Genomic DNA, 7,500 nt, shown 5'->3' with positions numbered 1-7,500 from the left:
CACTTAGAATATTTTTGAAGCAGTACAAATCAGTAACCAGCGACACTTAGAATATTTTTGAAGCAGTACAAATCAGTAACCACTGACACTTAGAATATTTTTGAAGCAGTACAAATCAGTAACCAGCGACACTTAGAATATTTTTGAAGCAGTACAAATCAGTAACCACTGACACTTAGAATATTTTTGAAGCAGTACAAATCAGTAACCAGCGACACTTAGAATATTTTTGAAGCAGTACAAATCAGTAACCAGCGACACTTAGAATATTTTTGGAGCAGTACAAATCAGTAACCAGCGACACTTAGAATATTTTTGAAGCAGTACAAATCAGTAACCACTGACACTTAGAATATTTTTGAAGCAGTACAAATCAGTAACCAGCGACACTTAGAATATTTTTGAAGCAGTACAAATCAGTAACCACTGACACTTAGAATATTTTTGAAGCAGTACAAATCAGTAACCGCTGACACTTAGAATATTTTTGAAGCAGTACAAATCAGTAACCAGCGACACTTAGAATATTTTTGAAGCAGTACAAATCAGTAACCACTGACACTTAGAATATTTTTGGAGCATTACAAATCAGTAACCAGCGACACTTAGAATATTTTTGGAGCAGTACAAATCAGTAACCAGCGACACTTAGAATATTTTTGAAGCAGTACAAATCAGTAACCAAGTGCATTTTTGAATTGGTTACTGATTTCTCCGTTGAAGTTGGGGCTGCGGTTGGCTTCAGTTAGTGGTGGGGGCTTAATTTTCGCCGAGGGGAGCGTGTCCCGGTAGTGTCTCCGAGGAAGTGGTACCTATTGAAGGGGGTGTTTCTGAATTTGGGCCCTTTTTGAGTGGCATTGCCGGATGGGTTTTGTGTTGAAGGCTTCCAAATCGGGTAGCTCAGCCGGATTTGACCCGGCGGTTCTACCGACTGTCACGCCTTCGAGGGGGGACTGTTGTCTAAGTTCAGGCCGAATTTGGTGAATTTCCTAAGTCGGGAAGTGGTCCCAACGGGTTTGGGAGTGAACCTAACTGCTCATACCAACTTTGAGGCTTTGGGGCCGGGTAGCACAGTCGGATTTGACCCGGCGGTTCTGCCGAATGCCTGGCCTTCGAGGGGGGCCTGCCCTCTGAGTTCAGGCCGAATTTGGTGATTTTCCTAAGTCGGGAAGTGGTCCAAACGGGGATGGGAGTGAACCTGACAGCTCATACCGACTTTGGGGCTTCCAAGCCGGGTAGCTCAACCGGATTTGATCCGGCGATTCTGCCGACTTCCACGCCTTCGAGCGGGGACTCTCCTCTAAGTTCAGGCCGAATTTGGTGAATTTCCTAAGTCGGGAAGTGGTCCAAACGGGGATGGGAGTGAACCTAACTGCTCATACCAACTTTGAGGCTTTGGGGCCGGGTAGCACAGTCGGATTTGACCCGGCGGTTCTGCCGAATGCCTGGCCTTCGAGGGGGGCCTGCCCTCTGAGTTCAGGCCGAATTTGGTGATTTTCCTAAGTCGGGAAGTGGTCCAAACGGGGATGGGAGTGAACCTGACAGCTCATACCGACTTTGGGGCTTCCAAGCCGGGTAGCTCAACCGGATTTGATCCGGCGGTTCTAGCGACTGCCACGGCTTCGAGGGGGGACTGTTGTCTAAGTTCAGGCCGAATTTGGTGAATTTCCCGAGTCGGGAAGTGGTCCAAACGGGGATGGGAGTGAACCTGACAGCTCTTACCGACATTGAGGCTTCGGGGCCGGGTAGCTCAGTCGGATTTGACCCGGCGTTTCTGCCGACTTCCACGCCTTCGAGCGGGGACTCTCCTCTAAGTTCAGGCCGAATTTGGTGAATTTCCTAAGTCGGGAAGTGGTCCAAACGGGGATGGGAGTGAACCTGACAGCTCTTACCGACTTTGGGGCTTCCAAGCCGGGTAGCTCAACCGGATTTGATCCGGCGGTTCTAGCGACTGTCACGCCTTCGAGGGGGGACTGTTGTATAAGTTCAGGCCGAATTTGGTGAATTTCCCGAGTCGGGAAGTGGTCCAAACGGGGATGGGAGTGAACCTGACAGCTCTTACCGACTTTGGGGCTTCCAAGCCGGGTAGCTCAACCGGATTTGATCCGGCGATTCTGCCGACTGTCACGCCTTCGAGGGGGGACTGTTGTATAAGTTCAGGCCGAATTTGGTGAATTTCCCGAGTCGGGAAGTGGTCCAAACGGGGATGGGAGTGAACCTGACAGCTCTTACCGACTTTGAGGCTTCGGGGCCGGGTAGCTCAGCCGGATTTGATCCGGCGGTTCTGCCGACTGTCACGCCTTCGAGGGGGGACTGTCCTCTGAGTTCAGGCCGAATTTGGTGAATTTCCCGAGTCGGGAAGTGGTCCAAACGGGGATGGGAGTGAACCTGACAGCTCATACCGACTTTGAGGCTTCCAAGCCGGGTAGCTCAGCCGGATTTGACCCGGCGATTCTGCCGACTTCCACGCCTTCGAGGGGGGACTGCCCTCTGAGTTCAGGCCGAATTTGGTGCATTTCCCGAGTCGGGAAGTGGTCTCTGTCACAACGGGGGCAAGTGTCTGAAGAGGTAAAGTGAGTAACCAGCACAGCTTAGGGAAGGGTTCCAAAGTTCTCAACAATGTGAATTCGGTTACCAGGAAAGCTTAGGAAAGTTGCCTGACTGTCCCAAACGAATGAACTGCAAAACTTAGGGAACATGCCCGAAGATGCTTAAAAGTGTGAAATCAGTAAGCAGGAAAGCATAGGAAAGTGCCTGAAAGTGCTAAATGAGTAACATGAAAAACGTAGAAAAATGCCCGAAAATGTTTAAAAGTGTGAACTCAGTAACCAGCAAAACTTAGTAAAACGTTGGAAAAGCAGAAATGAGTAACCAGAAAAACTTAGAAAAATGTTTGAAAATGAGAAATGAGTAACCAGAAAAACTTAGAAAAATGTTTGAAAATGAGAAATGAGTAACCAAGAAAACTTAGAAAAATGCCCAAAAAGAAGAAATCAGTAACCAGAAAAACTTAGAAAAATGTTTGAAAATGAGAAATGAGTAACCAGAAAAACTTAGAAAAATGTTTGAAAATGAGAAATGAGTAACCAAGAAAACTTAGAAAAATGCCCAAAAAGAAGAAATCAGTAACCAGAAAAACTTAGAAAAATGTTTGAAAATGAGAAATGAGTAACCAAGAAAACTTAGAAAAATGTTTGAAAATGAGAAATGAGTAACCAAGAAAACTTAGAAAAATGCCCAAAAAGAAGAAATCAGTAACCAGAAAAACTTAGAAAAATGTTTGAAAATGAGAAATGAGTAACCAAGAAAACTTAGAAAAATGCCCAAAAAGAAGAAATCAGTAACCAGAAAAACTTAGAAAAATGTTTGAAAATGAGAAATGAGTAACCAAGAAAACTTAGAAAAATGCCCAAAAAGAAGAAATCAGTAACCAGAAAAACTTAGAAAAATGTTTGAAAATGAGAAATGAGTAACCAGAAAAACTTAGAAAAATGTTTGAAAATGAGAAATGAGTAACCAAGAAAACTTAGAAAAATGCCCAAAAAGAAGAAATCAGTAACCAGAAAAACTTAGAAAAATGTTTGAAAATGAGAAATGAGTAACCAAGAAAACTTAGAAAAATGCCCGAAAAGAAGAAATCAGTAACCAGAAAAACTTAGAAAAATTTTCGGCCAAGTGTGAAAAATATTCTAAGTGTCAGCGGAGGAAAATGCCGAAGCATCGGGAAAGATTCAAAAACTCATGCCGAACATGAGTTCCGAAGTGCCGGAGGAACTGGGCGAATTGAGCCCGGCGGTTGGCCAGATGTCGTTTTGAGTCTGCAGCCCGAAAACTTTAACTTTGTCTGCCGCGGAAGTCTGGACCGGGAAAAATCCAAACGGTTTTGCCGGGTTCGAGTTCCAGAGCGAAGCAGTCGAATTTGAAATTCAGACCCATTCAGTGCCACTTGACATTGTGACACAGTGAGGTTGGCGGGGTACCCGGAGATTTCTGGGAACACGATTTTTAGAACAAAATGGCGGCGCGGGACCACTTTGAAAGGCATCCGAAAAACGGTTCCGCGGGCAGAGCACTTGAATGACAGGCCTGTGTGCATGCCCAAGAGCTCTCGGAAGTCTAATTTTTGACACTTTGTCAAATTTTCGACAGACTTACCCAACTCTTGCTGCCTGTTCTAAGAATCAGTCAGAGGCCTGTGCGGCGGTCTCTTGACACTTTGGAGGGCGGGCAAACCCCACGTTGACTCCGGCCGTCCCTCCAAAAGGCACTTGCTATTGGGGGAAAGGATTGCAAGTAGCCTGGTTCCCGTGGGAGCGGCCAGGAAGGGTGCAGGCTGGCCCTTGCCTGAGCATTCCCAAAACCCTCTTCCGCTGAGAGCAGACCTCGCACGCCGCACTACCGGCTCTGGGAGTGGTTGGCCGCTATTGTACATAGTCCGGTCCTTCCTCTGCCACCCGGCAAGTGCGATGGCTCTGCCGCCCTGCGGTGCTCGTCACCCAGGTTTGGGGAACACGATACTTAGAACATGTTGGCGGCTCGGGACCTGCAGGCGAAAGGGGCCCCGTGGTGCTGAGCACATCGACCTCGGGTCTCAGTGCAAGCCGGAGAGTTCGCGGAAGTCTTAAAAGATTTTGACATCTGCTCAAATCTTTGACAGGCTTGCCTGACTCTTTCCGTCCGTTCTAAGAATCAGTCGGAGGCCGGGGCGGGGACGGTCTCTTGACACACGGAGGGTTGGCTTCCCTCCTCAGGTGTTTGTGTCGAAAATGAAGGCGAGAGATGCAAGCGTCCTGGTTCCCCTGGGTGCTGCCAGCAAGGGTGCAGGCTGACCCTTGCCTGAGCACTCCCAAAAGCCTCTTAAGCTGAGAGCAGGCGCCGCACTACCGGCTCTGGGAGTCGTTGGCCGCTATTGTACATAGTCCGGTCCTTCCTCTGCCACCCGGCAAGTGCGATGGCTCTGCCTCCCTGCGGTGCTCGTCACCCAGGTTTGGGGAACACGATACTTAGAACATGTTGGCGGCTCGGGACCTGCAGGCGAAGGGGGCCCCGTGGTGCTGAGCACATCGACCTCGCGTCTCAGTGCAAGCCGGAGAGTTCGCGGAAGTCTTAACAGGCTTGCCTGACTCTTTCCGTCCGTTCTAAGAATCAGTCGGAGGCCGGGGCGGGGACGGTCTCTTGACACACGGAGGGTTGGCTTCCCTCCTCAGGCGTTTGTGTCGAAAATGAAGGCGAGAGATGCAAGCGTCCTGGTTCCCCTGGGTGCTGCCAGCAAGGGTGCAGGCTGACCCTTGCCTGAGCACTCCCAAAAGCCTCTTAGGCTGAGAGCAGGCGCCGCACTACCGGCTCTGGGAGTCGTTGGCCGCTATTGTACATAGTCCGGTCCTTCCTCTGCCACCCGGCAAGTGCGATGGCTCTGCCTCCCTGCGGTGCCCGTCACCCAGGTTTGGAGAACACGATACTTAGAACATGTTGGCGGCTCGGGACCTGCAGGCGAAAGGGGCCCCGTGGTGCTGAGCACATCGACCTCGCGTCTCAGTGCAAGCCGGAGAGTTCGCGGAAGTCTTAACAGGCTTGCCTGACTCTTTCCGTCCGTTCTAAGAATCAGTCGGAGGCCGGGGCGGGGACGGTCTCTTGACACACGGAGGGTTGGCTTCCCTCCTCAGGCGTTTGTGTCGAAAATGAAGGCGAGAGATGCAAGCGTCCTGGTTCCCCTGGGTGCTGCCAGCAAGGGTGCAGGCTGACCCTTGCCTGAGCACTCCCAGAAGCCTCTTAGGCTGAGAGCAGACGCCGCACTACCGGCTCTGGGAGTCGTTGGCCGCTATTGTACATAGTCCGGTCCTTCCTCTGCCACCCGGCAAGTGCGATGGCTCTGCCTCCCTGCGGTGCCCGTCACCCAGGTTTGGAGAACACGATACTAAGAACATGTTGGCGGCTCGGGACCTGCAGGCGAAAGGGGCCCCGTGGTGCTTAGCACATCGACCTCGCGTCTCAGTGCAAGCCGGAGAGTTCGCGGAAGTCTAAAGCTTTTGACATTCGCTCAAAGCTTTGACAGGCTTGCCCGACTCTTTCCGTCCGTTCTAAGAATCAGTCAGAGGCTGGTGGGGAGGTCTCTTGACGCAAGGGGAGGGGTGGCGTCCCTCCTCAGGCGCTTGTGTCGAAAATGAAGGCGAGAGATGCAAGCGTCCTGGTTCCCCTGGGTGCTGCCAGCAAGGGTGCAGGCTGACCCTTGCCTGAGCACTCCCAGAAGCCTCTTAGGCTGAGAGCAGACGCCGCACAACCGGCTCTGGGAGTCGTTGGCCGCTATTGTACATAGTCCGGTCCTTCCTCTGCCACCCGGCAAGTGCGATGGCTCTGCCTCCCTGCGGTGCCCGTCACCCAGGATTGGAGAACACGATACTAAGAACATGTTGGCGGCTCGGGACCTGCAGGCGAAAGGGGCCCCGTGGTGCTTAGCACATCGACCTCGCGTCTCAGTGCAAGCCGGAGAGTTCGCGGAAGTCTAAAGCTTTTGACATTCGCTCAAAGCTTTGACAGGCTTGCCCGACTCTTTCCGTCCGTTCTAAGAATCAGTCAGAGGCCGGTGGGGAGGTCTCTTGACGCAAAGGGGAGGGGTGGCGTCCCTCCTCAGGCGCTTGTGTCGAAAAATGAAGGCGAGAGACGCGAGCGGCCTGGTTGCTTTGGGTGCTGCCAGGAAGGATGTGGTCTGACCCTTGCCTGAGCACATCCAAAAGCATGTGATGTTGAGAGCAGACCTCGAGCCCCGCACAACCGGCTCTGGGAGTCGTTGGCCGCTATTGTACATAGTCCGGTCCTTCCTCTGCCACCCGGCAAGTGCGATGGCTCTGTCGCCCTGTGGTGCCCGTCACCCAGGTTTGGGGAACACGATACTAAGAACATGTTGGCGGCTCGGGACCTGCAGGCGAAAGGGGCCCCGTGGTGCTGAGCACATCGACCTCGGGTCTCAGTGCAAGCCAGAGAGTTCGCGGAAGTCTAAAGCTTTTGACATACGCTCAAATCTTTGACAGGCTTGCCCGACTCTTTCCGTCCGTTCTAAGAATCAGTCAGAGGCCGGTGGGGAGGTCTCTTGACGCAAGGGGAGGGGTGGCGTCCCTCCTCAGGCGCTTGTGTCGAAAAATGAAGGCGAGAGACACGAGCGGCCTGGTTGCTTTGGGTGCTGCCAGGAAGGATGTGGTCTGACCCTTGCCTGAGCACTCACAGAAGCATGTGACGTTGAGAGCAGACCTCGAGCCCCGCACGACCGGCTCTGGGAGTGGTTGGCCGCTATGGTACATAGTCCGGTCCTTCCTCTGCCACCCGGCAAGTGCGATGGCTCTGCCGCCCTGTGGTGCCCGTCACCCAGGTTTGGGGAACACGATACTAAGAACATGTTGGCGGCTCGGGACCTGCAGGCGAAAGGGGCCCCGGGGTGCTTAGCACATCGACCTCGTGTCTCAGTGCAAGCCGGAGGGTTCGCGGCAGTCTAAAGCTTTTGACATTCGC

This window comes from Hemiscyllium ocellatum (genome assembly GCF_020745735.1).
Source record: "Hemiscyllium ocellatum isolate sHemOce1 chromosome 15 unlocalized genomic scaffold, sHemOce1.pat.X.cur. SUPER_15_unloc_2, whole genome shotgun sequence".
In the NCBI taxonomy this organism is placed as follows: Eukaryota; Metazoa; Chordata; class Chondrichthyes; order Orectolobiformes; family Hemiscylliidae; genus Hemiscyllium; species Hemiscyllium ocellatum.
Note: the sequence above shows the minus strand (reverse complement) of the source record.